Here is a 14,944-nt window from a genome sequence, read left to right as displayed (position 1 = left end):
CACCGCACCCTCCCCCCCGGCAGTGGTCGAGAACGCCCTCGACTGTGTCTCCCACATTTCCTGCACCTCATCCCTCACGCCCCGCCCCCCCCCTTCCCCCCAATAACCGCCCAAAGAGAATTCCCCTAGTCCTCACATACCACCCTACCAACCTCCGGATACAACGCATCATCCTCCGACACTTCCGCCATCTACAATCCGATCCCACCACTAAAGACATTTTTCCAACCCCACCCTTGTCTGCCTTCCGGAGAGACCACTCTCTCCGCGACTCCCTTGTCCGCTCCACACTCCCCTCCAACCCCACCACACCCGGCACTTTCTAAGTGCCACACCTGCCCCCACACCACTTCCCTCAACCCCATCCCAGGCCCCAAGATGACTTTCCACATCAAGCAGATGTTCACCTGCACACCCACCAGTATGGTAAACTGTACCCGGTGTGGCTTCCTCTACGTTGGGGCAACCAAGCGGAGGCTTGGGGGCTGCTTTGCAGAACACCTACACTCAGTTCACAGTTATCAACTGCACTTCCCAGTCGCAAACCATTTCAACTCCCCCTCCCGTTCCTTAGACAACATGTCCATCCTGGGCCTCCTGCAGTGCTATAATGATGCCACCCGTAGGTTGCAGGAACAGCGACTCATATTCGCTTGGGAACCCTGCAGTCCACTGGTATCAATGTGGATTTCACCAGCTTCAAAATCTCCCCCTCCCCCACTGCCTCCCAAACCAGCCCAACTCGTCCCAGCCTGCCTAACCTGTTCTTCCTCTCACCTATCCCCTCCTCCCACCTCACGCCGCACCTCCATTTCCTATCTACTAATCTCATCCTGCCCCCTTGACCTGTCCGTCCTACCTGGACTGACCTATCCACTCCCTACCTCCCCACCAATACTCTCCTCTCCACCTATCTTCTCCTCTATCCATCTTCAGTCCGCCTCCCCCTCTCTCCCTATTTATTTCAGAATCCTCTCCCCATCCCCCTTTTCTGATGAAGGGTCAAGGTCCGAAACATTAGCTTTTGTGCTCCTAAGATGCTGCTTGGCCTGCTGTGTTCATCCAGCTCCACACTTTGTTATCTTGGATTCTCCAGCATCTGCAGTTCCCATTATCTCTGAAAATTACTCACGAATAGCTTCAAACGGATCGCAGTTTGGGATTTGTTACTGAAATCTTCAAAGGCAATTTGGAATTGCTACAGGTAAAACAGGGGACCTTTGCAACTGGTAATATGCTTTGAATATGACAAATGTTGGAAGGAAAATCTTATCTGGTGACCTTTCCTCTTGCCACAATTAGGCGTCACAATATACAGACAATTTCTGATACACATCATAACATCATGTGTTTCTTTTCAGTTTGGTTAAAATCAGACTTTCCAATTCAATTCTTTCATTAATTGATTCCTTGAACAAAAGTGGTATTAATCTGATCATTTTATTGAGGCAATTAAGTACCACCTTTATAGATTAATTTTAAAAATTGTGCAATAAATTTGTTTGCAATGTCTTTGTAGCTAGTTATAAGTCGCAATGACTACTGTTCCATAAAATAATAAGACATAGGTGTAGAAATTAGTCCATTCAGCCCATCAAGTCTGCTGTGCCATTCAATCATGACTGATAAGTTTCTCAGCTCCAGTCACCTACCCTTTTCCCATAATCATTGATCCCCTAAACAATCATGACCTTATCTATCTCTGTCTTATATATACTCAAGTACCTGGCCTCCACAGCCTTCCAATGGCAATGAATTCCAAAGATTCACTACACTCCGGCTGAAGAAGCTTCTCCTGATCTCCGTTCTAAAGCGTCTTCCCTTTACTCTAAGGCTGTGCCCTCGAGTCCTAGTCTCTCCTGCTAATGGAAACATCTTCCCAACATCCACCCTGTTCAGACCTTTCATTCTTTTAAACTCCATCAAGTATAGACCAAGAGTCTTCAAATATTCCTCATATATTAAGCCTTTAATTCTCAGCATAATTCTCGTGAAACTCCTCTGGACCCAGTTCAGGGCCAGTACTTCCTTCCTGACAGATGGGGCCCAAAATTGCTCGCAATATTCTAAATGTGTTCTGACCACAGCCTTATAAAACCTCAGAAGTACTTTCCTGCTTTTATATTCTAGACTCAAAATAAATGCCAGAATTGTATTTGGCTTCCTATCTACTGATTCAAACTACAAGTTTACCTTGAGAGAATCCTGCATTCGGACTCCCAAGTCCCTTTGAACTTCAGATTTTTGAATTTTCTTCCCATTTAGAAAATATTCTATGCCTCTATTCCTCCTACCAAAGTGCACAACCTCACACTTTCCCACGTTGTATTCTATCTGCCACTTCTTTGCCCACTCTCCAAACCTATCTAAATCCTTCTGTAGCCTCCCTGTCTCCTCAATATTACCTGTCCCTCTACCTATGTTTGTATCATCTGCAAACTTAGCCAGAATGCCCTCAGTTCCTTCATCTAGATCATTAATGTATAAAGTGAAAAGTTGTGGTCCCAACACTGACCTTTGTGGAATACAACTAGTCACTGGCTTCCATCCTGAGAAAGAATGTTTAACCCCACTCTCTGCTTTCTGCCAGACAGACAATCTTCTACCCTTGCTAACACCTTGCCTCAAACACCATGGGCCCATGTCTTACTCAGCAGCCTCTTGTACGGCACCTTGTCAAAGGCTTTCTTGAAGTCCAGGTAGATAACATCCATTGGTTCTCCTCTGTCTAATCTACTCATTACCTCCTCAAAGAGAATTCTGACAGATTTGTCAGGAATGGCCTCCCTTTGATGAAGCCATGTTGACTTTGTCCTATTTTACCATGCACTTCCAAGTATTCAGAAATCTCATCCATCACAATGGACTCCAAAATCTTTTCAATGACCGAGATCAGGCTAATCGGTCTGTAATTTCCCATCTTTTGCCTTACACCCTTCTTAAACTTGGTGGGGGGTTACATTACTGATTTTCCAGTCCTCTGGGACCCTCCCTGATTCCAGTAATTCCTGAAAGATCACCAATAACATTTCCACCATGTCTTCAGCTATCTCCTTTGAAACTCTGGGGTATATCCCATCTGGTCCAAGTGACTTATCCAATTCAGACCTTTCAGTTTTTGTAGCACCTTCTCTTTGGTGATGGTCACCATATTCACCTCTGACCCCCGACTCTCTTGAATGTTTGGGATGTTACTCATGTCTTCCATCATGAAGACCGACACAAAATACTTGTTCAGTTCCTCCGTCATTTCTTTGTTCCCCATTACTACTTCTTCAGTGTCATTTCCAGTCGTGCAATATTCACTTTTGCCTCAATTTTGCCCTATATATGTCTAAAGAAACTCTTGTGGCCTTTTATATCGCTGGCTAGCTTACCCTCATATTTAATCTTCTCCCTCCTTATTAATTTCTTAGTTGCCCTCTGTTGGTCTTTGTAGGCTTCCTAATTGCCTGGCTTGACACTTCCCTTCACTGCATTATATGCTTTCTCTTTTGCTTTTATGCTATCCCTGACTTCCCTCGTCAGCTATGTCATCCTCCCCGTACCGTGCTTCTTTTTCCAGGGATGAATTTTTGCTGTGTCTCCTGAATTACTTCTGCTATTGCTATTTCACTGTCTTTCCTACTAGCCTTCTCTCCCACTCAATTCTGGTTAGTTCCTCCCTCGTACCTCTGTAGTTGTCTTAATCAACTGTAATACCATTACAACTGATTACAGCTTCACCCTCTAAAATTGCAAAGTAAATGCGATCATATTATGGTCACTGACTCCTAAAGGTTCCTTCACCTTAAGCTCCTTTATCAAGTCTGCCTCATTGCACAACACTAAATCCAGAATTGCCTGTTCCCTTGTGGACTCCACCACGAACTGCTCCAAAAAGCCATCTAGTAGACATTCCACAAATTCCTTTTCTTGCGATCCACTTCCAAATTGATTTTCCGAGTGTACCTGCAAATTGAAATTCCCCACATTCGGTGTAACCTTGCCTTTCTTACACACGTTTTCTGTCTCCTGGTATTTCTTGTGCCCCACATCCTGACTGCTGTTTGGAGGTCTGTATGTAACTCCCATTATGTTTTTTTTAATCCTTTGCAGTTCCTCAATTCTACCCACACGGATTCTACATCATCTGACCCTATGTTGTTTCTTGCTATTGATTTAATTTCGTTTCTTACTAATAGGGCAACCCTACACCCTCTGCCCACCTGCCTGTCTTTTCAATAGGATGTATATCCTTGGATATTTAGCCAAGTCCTGATCTCCTAGAAACCATGTCTCCCTGATGCCCACCACATCATACCTGCCAAATTTGATCTGCGCCACAAGCTCATTTACCTTATTTTGTCGACTGTGTACATTCGGATACAACATCTTTAGTCCTGTATTCACCATCACTCTATTCATTGTCATTCCTTTATCCAATGTTTTCTTTCTATTCATTTGTGGGATGTGGGCATTGCTGGTTGGCCAGCATTTCTTGCCCGTCCCTACTTGCCCTTGAAAAGATGGTGGTGAGCTGCCTTCTTGAACTGCTGCAGACTTTCTGCTATGATTGACCCACAATGCTGTTAGGGAGGGAATTCCAGGATTTTGAACCAGCAACAGTGAAGGGATGGTAATATATTTCCAAGTCAGGATAGTGAGTGACTTGGAGGGGAAGTTGGAAGCAGTTGTGTTCCCACATGCCTGATGCCCTGTCTTTCCAGATGGAAGCGGTCATGGGTTTGGAAGGTGCTGTCTGAGGATCTTTGGTGAATTTCTGCAGTGCGTCTTGGAGATGGTACACTGCTGCTACTGAGCATTGGTGGTGGAGGGAGTGAATGCTTGTGGATATTGTGCCAATCAAGCGGCTGCTTTGTTCTGGATGGTATCAAGCTTCTTGAATGTTGTTGAGGCTGCACGCATCCAGGCAAGTTAGGAGTATTCCGTCACACTCCTGACTTGTGCCTTGTAGATGATGGACAGGCTTTGAGGAGTCAGGAGATGAATTACTTGCCGCAGTATTCCTAGCTTCTGAACTGCTCTTGACCTGCTGTGTTAATGTGGTGAGTCCAGTTGAGTTTCCGGTCAATGATAACCCCCAGGATGTTGATAGTGGGAGATTCAATGATGGTAACACCGTTGAACGTCAAAGAACTGTGATTAGATTGTCTCTCATTAGTGATGGTCATAGCCTGGCATTTGTGTGGCGCGAATGTCACTTGCCACTTGTCAGCCCAAGCCTGTAGTTGAAGTGAGATTCCTAATCCTTTCCAAATATTCTGTCCTATTTTGTGTTCTGGAGACTTTAATAACCTCTCCTGCATTCTCCCTTTCTTTTCATTTTTCTCATTCTTTTCCATGTAGTTGAATCCATCCACAGAGATGTTAATCTGCTGCTTTGTTTCCCATTGGCATTACACTTCTAGGCTCTCCCCTCTCCCACTTTCTAGTTTAAAGTCCTGTTGACCAGTCTATTTACCTCTCTAGCTAGACTTGCTGAGCCAAGCTTGGTTCAGGTGGAGACCGTCCCAACAGCACGGATCCTTCCTGTTCCAGTACTGATGCCAGTGTCCCAAGAAATGGAACACTTCTTTCCTGCACCACTCTTTTAGTCATCTTTACTTCCCCTATTCTTGTGTCCCTATGCCAACTTGTACATGGCTTGGGTAGTAATCCGGAGATTATAATCCTTGAGGACCTGTACTTTAATTTAGCTCCTAGTTACTGCCTACGTTGCTTGTCCCAACGTGGACTATAGTAACTGGATCCTTCCCCTCCCTCTCCAATATCCTTCCAAGCTGGTCAGAGATATCCATCACCCTGATACCATGCAGAACTCTCACGCCTGCTTACAAAGGATGTATTCTATTTCCCTAATTATAGAATTGGTTGCATTCCTGCAACCACGCTTCTGGTTTCCTCAAGCATCTATTCCTTTGTCCCCTCCTATTTTGCATCAACATACTGCTCTGTGGCAACATTCTTTGACAGCACAGTGTTTGTTTTCAATTGTATGCTTATAATAATCAGCTTTACCTAAATACCTTTCTTGATTCCTTCACTGCTGCTGCATTATAAGATTGTTTATCCAACATTGCAGTACTCAATGAGCAGAACTTTCCTCCAGAGGAATATTAGAAAAAAGGAAGCCATTATCTTGAGTCAATGCCATAAACTCGCCTCTCCGATAGCTACTCCATTCTTTTTCCTCATAGCACTTCAAAACAAAATGTAGATTGTGTTATGTTTTGTTGTCATTTGATCCTGAGACAAGTTTCTGACCACATTTCAAAGCCATTACTGATACTGCCTTTTCACCTTCGCAACATTTTTTAAAATTTATTCATTCACAGGATAAGGGCATCCTTGGCTCCTTCAGCATTTATTGCCCATCCCTAACTGCCCAGAGAGTAGTTAAGAGTCGACCACATTGCTGCAGTCTGGAGTCACGTGTAGGCCAGACCAGGTAAGGATGACAGTTTCCTTCCCTAAAGGACATGGGATTTTGCCTGACTTTTGCTTCTGCCTCTGTGCACATATGGGGGAAATCCCTCAATCGTGTTTGGGGACAAGTGAAGATGTGGGCAGTAGAGTACTCCAAGATTAAGGAGGATTGAATGTGGGAAACCAGTCAGGAATACTCAAGTATAGATCTAACAAACTCTGCTGTCCACATCTTCACTTGCTCCCAAGTCCTGTTCATCCATACCCCTGTGATCACTGACCTGTGATGGCCCCTGGCCAGTAATTAAGAAAGCAAATAGAATTTTGCCATTTATTGCTAAGGGGCTGAAGTTTAAAAATGTGATGCTTTTATACAACTGCCCAGGGTGTTGATAAGGATGCACTCAGAGTACTTTGTGCAGTTTTGGTGACTGTACTTAATAATTAATTAATTAATTGGAAGCAGCACAAAAAGCAATTCACTAGGCTGATTCTGGAGGAGACAAAAAAACTGCAGATGCTGGAATTCAATGCAGACAAACAGATGGTTGGAAAAACACAGCAAGCCAGGCAGCACCTGGAGAAGGAGAAGTCAATGTTTCGGGTATTAGGCTTCTTCTGTTCTCCTGGAAGGAATGGGTTGACTTATTAAAAATGGCTCAACAATTTATGCTTTTATTCATTAGAGATGAAACCGCCAAGATTCTGATGGAGCTTGGCTGTGTCGATGTTTCTACGAGTGGGGGATACCTCAGACTAGGGGACATAGTTACAGAATAAGGGGATACTCATTTAAAACTGAGATATGAATTCTTATCCCACAGAATTGTGGCGGCTAGATCACTGAATGTGGTTAAAGGGGAGGCAGATATATTTTTGCTATGAGGAGCTGGCAAGAAAGAGGAGTTAAGGCATGGGACAAATTAGCCATGATCTTATAAAATGGTGGGACAAGCTTGAATGCCTGAATGGCTTACTCCTGCTCCTGTTCCTTACGATCTTATGTCACAAAATGTCTTGATTTTCAAATTCTTATGTATGTTTTTCCAATACTTACATTGCTTCACCTCTCTCTATCTCGCCCCACAACCCTGCAGGATATCGGCATTCAGCTGGAGAATCTCCGATTTTATTTGCTCCACAACTTCACTTTGAAGGCCTTTGCTTTCAGGTGCCAAGTCCTAAATGCTAGAATTCCAGCCCAATCTTCTTTAACTCTATTTCTTCTTTAAGCTGCTCTTTGAAATCCCCTGAGCCAAGTGTTTGACTTTCTGCTCCAGCATCTCCTTGTATGATTCTAAGTTTAATTTTCCTTGGAGTGTTTTCATAAGTAATTTTGCGTCTTATAAGTTGTTGGCAATATCGCGTTGTAGTTTTAGTTTAAGTTTACCTAAATTGCCACGGAGCACAGTGGAGGCCGGGACATTAAATGTGTACAAGGCAGAGGTTGATAAATTCTTGATCTCACAAGGGATCAAGGGCTACGGGGAGAGCGCAGGGAAGTGGGGCTGAAATGCCCATCAGCCATGATTAAATGGCGGAGTGGACTCGATGGGCCAAATGGCCTTAACTCCACTCCTATGTCTTATGGTCTTATAGTCTTATACTTCAAATTAACTGGGCTACATGCTGAATTACTAAATTAGTGGTATTCCTCAAAAGTAACCCGGAAGTACTAACTGTCAATGCCACCCCATTGGTTCAACTGAAATAGCAACTGGTGGCTTTAAGGTTTGTCAGCGAAGGTTCACTCCCAATCAATTCACTTGAAGTCCAAAGATGGTTGCACCTAACATGGTCAAAGATGTTGAACATCTTGTAAATCCTTCTATCATTCGGCAATGGCAACCTGTAAGAGCGAAATAAACTTGTGGTCAGACATGTGATGGAAAGAAAATTGGACCTTTAGAATCACTGTTCATAGCTCCCAGCTGCAGTGCACATGTTAACATGCACATTGCCATAGCAACCCAGGCACCTTTGGGGCCAATTGGCCTGATTACTGAACAGCCAGTGGAAATGAAGGTGGTTTCAACACCACAGGGTTTGACCTTTGATCTGGCTGAAATGGATCTAGCACCTGCCTCCATTCCCTGCCGATGGTGAGGGCCAGTGGTGTGGCTGGGTGGACTTTTCTTTGCTAAGATCTCAAGAAAAGGAAGAAATTGAGCCCAAAACGTCTTGTTTGCATAAAGCAAGTGAAATTTACTTTGCATTTAGCCATGCCATCTTTGAATTGGGCAACCTCGACTCACACATAGCTCAGAAAAAACGAAGCTTGCACTCCCAACACAAACACCTTTCATCCCAAAAAGCACATGATTCAGAAAACATTAAAAAAAGGAGAAACTAAGATTCCTGAAGCCCTGAATGGTATATGGTTTTTGTTTTGACATATAAGGGTGTAGAAATATCCCAGCTTGAACTTTATACAATCGGGGGATGAGATGCAGAATGGAGTCTTTTCCATGCTTCTTACAAATGACAATTTACGTGGGATTAAAAGCATTTCCCACAGACTCTCATTCTCTCCTATGCCTGAGATGGTGCTCGAGTTATTTAAAGGACATTGATAAATGAATAAAAGGGGATTTCAAACACAAGATCATTAGTTTGGAGATCCTGAAGAAGGAGAAAGATCAAAACAAAATGGCAAGGAGAACTGAACATTTTTCCTTCAGGAAATTCCGAAGGGGAAGGAGAAATATTAATTCAGGCACAATTCTAACGATTACTTCACTCGGCTTTTTGCCAGGACAACTTAACCTGTATTTCTTGAAACAATTCTGTGGGCTGGATAAAGCAATAGATCTATTACAAAAGACAGTAATAATGACAGCCTGACAGTAAATCCCATCTCCTGCTTTTGCACATGCTAAATGTCATCCCCTGAGCAATAAAGAGAAGGCCCCCTTGTGATCTCATTAAATTCAAAATCAAACATGAGAATGTGTTTTCCTTGACTGCATGTTAACTCCCTCTGGACAATATGCCAATGTTGAGCAACCAAGCAATGGTTTACAACTGGAGTTTAAGTCAAACCAGTGCTGGAAGCAAACAAGTGTATTTGACTTACACTTAGAGCAATAACGTAACTCTAATGTAAAAATCACTAAAATAGTTTTGATGACAACTTTAGAGTTGGATGAACAAATTATTTTTCATTGTGCATAAAATTTATTTTGCTATTCCAGATTTTTTCTTTTTTTTAACTGCAGACATTATTGATAGGGCTATTGTTTATTGGGCCTCCTTGAAGGCCAAGAACAGGATGGTTTGCTAGGGTATTTCAGACAGTAGTTAAGAGTCAGCCATATTGCTATGGGTCTGGAGGCACATGCAGTCCAGATGAGGTTATGATAGTAGTATTCCTTCCCTGAACGGCATCAGTAAACCAGATAGGTTTTCGCAAAAAATTGATGAGAGCATTCACGGTTCATTAATCACGATTAATGATTAATCAGATAAAATCATTGGAAAGAGCATAGTGCGGCATTGACCTAACCAGTAAAAGTCAGCATACATCATGTGATTGAGGAGAACAGAGCTCAGACAGCTGATGGATTTTGTAAACGAAGAAATCCTTGAACTCTCACATTGTGCCTTTAGTTATGATTAGAGGAGTAGGGAAAGGAAGTAAAAGGTTTATACTCAGTCTTTCCCAGTGATAAAATACAATCATTTGAAAGTGATTAATTTTGATTATATGTACCAACAGCGAAGAATGTGTTACCGAGCATTGCTGGAGGAAAATATCCTTTCAATAATACTAAAGTAACAATGGTTTTAACATTTTTGTTTGATAATTTATTTTGTATCAAGGGAGGCTATGCCTCTTGACACCCCAGTAAGTTTTTTATTGCATATGCAGAAAGTTCTGCTTATGCACACTTTGTGGAATGCCTTGCTGGTAAAAACCACGATGGTACACAAACAGGCAGAATAATTACCAATGAATGGGGTTGCAAGGTGTCACTGGCAGTCCTGGCAGGGGAATTGCATGTACACATTTCATACAGGGAGCTGAGGGTGTTTTCAGAGTGTCAGCAGACATTCTCATTCAGAAATAGTTAGTTAGTTGCAAATAGAGACTGGTTATTCTAGATCAGGTCTGTAACATTAGGTACAATGTGTCAGACATTGTCCTGAGCACCATACCTGAGAGGAAATGGCCTTTAATTTCGGTTACAATTCTAGTTGGGACTGCGCTAGGTTTAGAGAAACCTGAGAAACGAGAGAAACCATATCTCTAGTGATTTAACTATTCCAGAAGATTTCACATTTTTAAACAAAGCACAAATTAAACAAGACAAATCGTATTAAAGGTAACACAATAGCTTATATCCATATATGCTGTCCCCTGAGATTTACTTCTTAATTTCATCAAGAAAACTTTTATGTTATGATAGCTTAACGTTAATTACTTCTGTTGGGATGCCCCAAAGATATGTCACACTCCCCTGAAATTTACTGTCATTATCCTTTATTACTGCTGTTCATGTTAAGACATAGTTAAATACAATTTGACTGTGGATGCCTCATTCCTTTGTTTTTGTTACTGTCCTGGTGCTTCCCTGATAATTCTGCTAATGACTTTTTTTTCCACAAGGCTCTGTTCGGACCACTGTAGATTTCTTCACTGGTGTCCAACTAAGCAACATTCTGTAATGAAAAATCAAATTACAGTACGATAGTTGATGGTAATCTGAAATAAAACCAGAAAATGCTGGAAAAACTGGGCAGATCTGGCAGCTTCTGTGGAAAGACGCAGTAATGTTTCAAGTCTAATATGACTCTTCAGTGCTGATGGGGCCTGGGAAAAATGAAGGGCTTTATATTGTAGAGAAAAGGAAGAGGAGGAGCATGTGGTATATACGAAAGAGGTGCACCACAGCGAAAGTCAGTAAGACTGCTAATGATAGAAGAAAAAAGATGCAGGTGAAGAGTAGATGTTCATTGAATGTTAATTGTGGAAAATACATGAGCTTTACTGACAGCAAATTAATTAATAACGAGACTTTGGGAATTGTTGGGGATGACCAACATGGACAACAGAGTTCTAAAGTTTATGCAATGCTTAAGTGGAAAACAAGATGCTGTTCCTCCAGCTTGCATTGGGCTTTGTTGCAAGAGTTCAGCAGGTCTAGAGCAGAAACTTTAGCACAAGAGCAAGATGGTGAATTGAAATATCAAGGAACTGGAAGCTGAGGGTCATCCTTATAGACAGAGTAGGAATGTTTCACAAAATGGTAACTACTTCGCCTGGGAGGTGTCTATGGTGATTGGGCAATGAGGCTAGAGGAGGTATAGGACAACTTCCACATCTTAAGCACTCTGTATACTAACAGTTTTGGGGGGCGGGGGGGCAGGGGAAGGTGCAGCGACAGTCGAAGGGGTGGTGTGTGTGAATGATGGAGAAGCCCGCTAGGTCATTGTGGAGGGAATGGACCCTTTGGAATGCTGACAAAGGAGGGCAGGGGAAGGTGTGTTTTGGTAATGGCATTGTGCTGGCGGTAGCGGAATTAGGAGAGAATGACCATCTGAATGCAGACACAAATGGGGTGGAAAGTGAGGACAGGGGAACCCTGTTGGTTTTGTAGGAAAGAGGGAAAAACGGTGAAGACAGAAATATAGGAGGTAATTCAGATATGCCTGAAGGACCTGTCAACCACCAGTGGACAGGAATTCTTGGTCGAGGAAAAGGATGTCATATAAGACTTATCCCTGAAGATGGCGGTATCATTGGAACAGATGCAGAGACAGAGAAACTGGGAGAATGAATGGAAGCCTTACTAGACACAGAGCGTGAAAAAATGTTCTTGAGGTAACTGGGCGTCAGTGCATTTGTAATGAATGTTGGTGAGTAATATTAGATTTCATGTGAGACAGACCAGAGGATAAGTACTCGCAAAGTGTTTTGTAATATGTAGAGCCCATTCTTATAATGTGTAAATAGTTTCAGAGATGTAGTAAACTATTACAAGCACAAAAACAAAGTGGCTGGAAAAAGCTCAGCAGGTCTGGCAGCATCTGTGGAGGAGAAAACAGAGTTAACTTTTCTGAGGAAGGGCCACCAGACCTGAAACGTTAACTCTGTTTTCTCCTCCACAGATGCTGCTAGACCTGCTGAGCTTTTCCAGCAACTTTGTTTTGTTCCTGATTTACAGCATCCGCAGTTCTTTTGGTTTTTATTTAAACTATTTTAAGACTCTTGATAGATCAGAAAGTAAATGCCCTTGTACACACTAGACCATATAATTTTCTAAAGAACCTACACTCTTGCAAGCTATGGATGGGAACACACGGGGATTTCACTAGTTCAGACTTGAAACATTAATGATTCACAAAACCTTTGAATGAAACCAACACTACTGTCATGACTTGCATTGAGGAAAACAGTTGAGAAAATGTCACTGTTTTTAAAATCTTACAAAATTGTTTTTTCAAGTGCAGATGCACAGAACACAAAGAAATTCCTGAGAAGAAATGTAACTTGTATCAGATACAATATCAGTCACATTGAATTAGATGTCTGAGTGGGAAACTATACCTCCAGCATAAACAATTAGCCAAGTAATTAATGGAGCAGGACTCTGTGCTGTCATTCATCACATCTGGATTTCACATGTTTGAATACCTGGGGAACTTATTGAATTTACTTCCCTGAGTGTATCAGGGAATACATGAAGGATGTCATTATTGATTGGGACACAATAACCAAGAACCATACAATCCATGCTGTATATAAAGTACTTGTTACATGTTATTACATGAAAATGCTCTACAAAATGTAATTTGTTGTTGCTTTCGATAAAACATTTATGATAGAGCAGATTAAAGCAATTCTGCTGAATATTCTATCAACTGAAACTGTGTAGCATCACAACTGCTTTAAAAATATCTGCATTAACTTCCTATTAAAGTTTATCATCAAAACATTGAACTTCCTGAATATCGTCTTACGTACAGGATAATTTGACTTCTGACTTAGGTCATAGTTCATCTCCTACACCAGAATCTTGAGCTCACAAACTAGGCAGACATTCAGACGAAGTAATAAAGGAGCATTAAAACTGTTGAAAGTGCCTTTTTTTTGATTGGTTGAGAAATAAAGGACAAATGCTGTTGAAATACTGCAGGGGAGTTCCTCTGCTCTTCTTTAAATAACACCATGAGACGTCTTCCATCTACTTGAGTGAGAAGTCAGAACCTTAACATCATCTTCACCAGAAGATGGCAACTCTGAAACTACAACACTCCTTCAGTACTACCCGTATATTAGCCTAGATATGTGGTCAAGCCCCTGACATAGAACTTGAACGTTTGAAGACAGCTTGGCGAACAGATAGTCATGACAGATTTAAATATGATGTCAGATACGGAGATGATTTGGAACTGAAACAGAGAGTTTAATTTTGTCTTCAGGGAAGAATCCTCAGTACCAGAATAAAGATCATACCAAACAAGAATCAATCAAAAAATAATAAAGGAGAGGATGAGGGCATGCTGGTTTCACAATAGTACTCGAGGTCGAATAGAAATGTCCCACTTAAACAACAAATTGAAATAAAGAGTTCACAAATTTCAGCACAGATTAATTTAAGAATGAAGATCTGCTGGCGCCAATTGAAGATGTGGTGCATGCAACTCCATGAAAGCTACTGCTGAGAAGGAGGGACCAAAGTCCAAACACTCATGACATCGCAAAGAAGAATATGTCTAGTCCGATATCAAAAAACCCAGAAACAGTGCCTTTCAACTGTGCAGCTATCCGCAGAGAAAGAAATTCATAAGGTTAAAGATCCTGAAATATAGAAATGGGAAAGCTGCTCGTTTCACCAGCAAAGACCTCCTCATTGGAGGAAATCAAAAAGATAAAATATTCTCTAGTTTAAATGGACTTTCAGATGTCACACTTTCAGGAGCAGAAATGAAGTCAACAATCCAGATAGCTATTGGCATTTCAAGTCTAAAAAGAACACTGGCATTTGCTACAGAGACCAGTGGGCAGATGGGCAGTGGTGAAAGTATTATGTACATGAATATATGATATTCATACTAGAAGAAAAAGCTTCAGGGGAGATGTTGTGTCAGGTGTAAGGGTCAGAAAATGTTAACAATGAGGAGTGCTGTTAGCATCACCAATGATGGGCTTGGTGGGAGAAGAGCTGAGGGTCTCAAATGAATAAGACCTACCATCTAGGTCTTTCTCAGTCTCTAGCGTTTTCTACTGTCATGAAAATGAATCATAACCCTAAATTACTTACTAATGTATTAAATTTTTCAGTACACATTTTTACAGAGAAGGATATACAAGCCAAAAGGAGCCTGAAGTGGCAAATTCAATGGCTGTCTAAAGCTGTCTAAAGCTCCTGTTTGTATTTCACTGAGTCCTTAGAGGAATCATAGAACATGGTACTTGACTAGTGTCAAGGGAGCCTGAGATAGCAAAACTTCAGAGGGAGAGATGACATTCAAAATAATAAATTGCAATATCCTGTCAGTTGTGTCAGAC

This window comes from Stegostoma tigrinum, chromosome 25 (assembly GCF_030684315.1).
Source record: "Stegostoma tigrinum isolate sSteTig4 chromosome 25, sSteTig4.hap1, whole genome shotgun sequence".
NCBI classification, from domain to species: Eukaryota; Metazoa; Chordata; class Chondrichthyes; order Orectolobiformes; family Stegostomatidae; genus Stegostoma; species Stegostoma tigrinum.
This window is presented reverse-complemented; position numbering follows the sequence as displayed.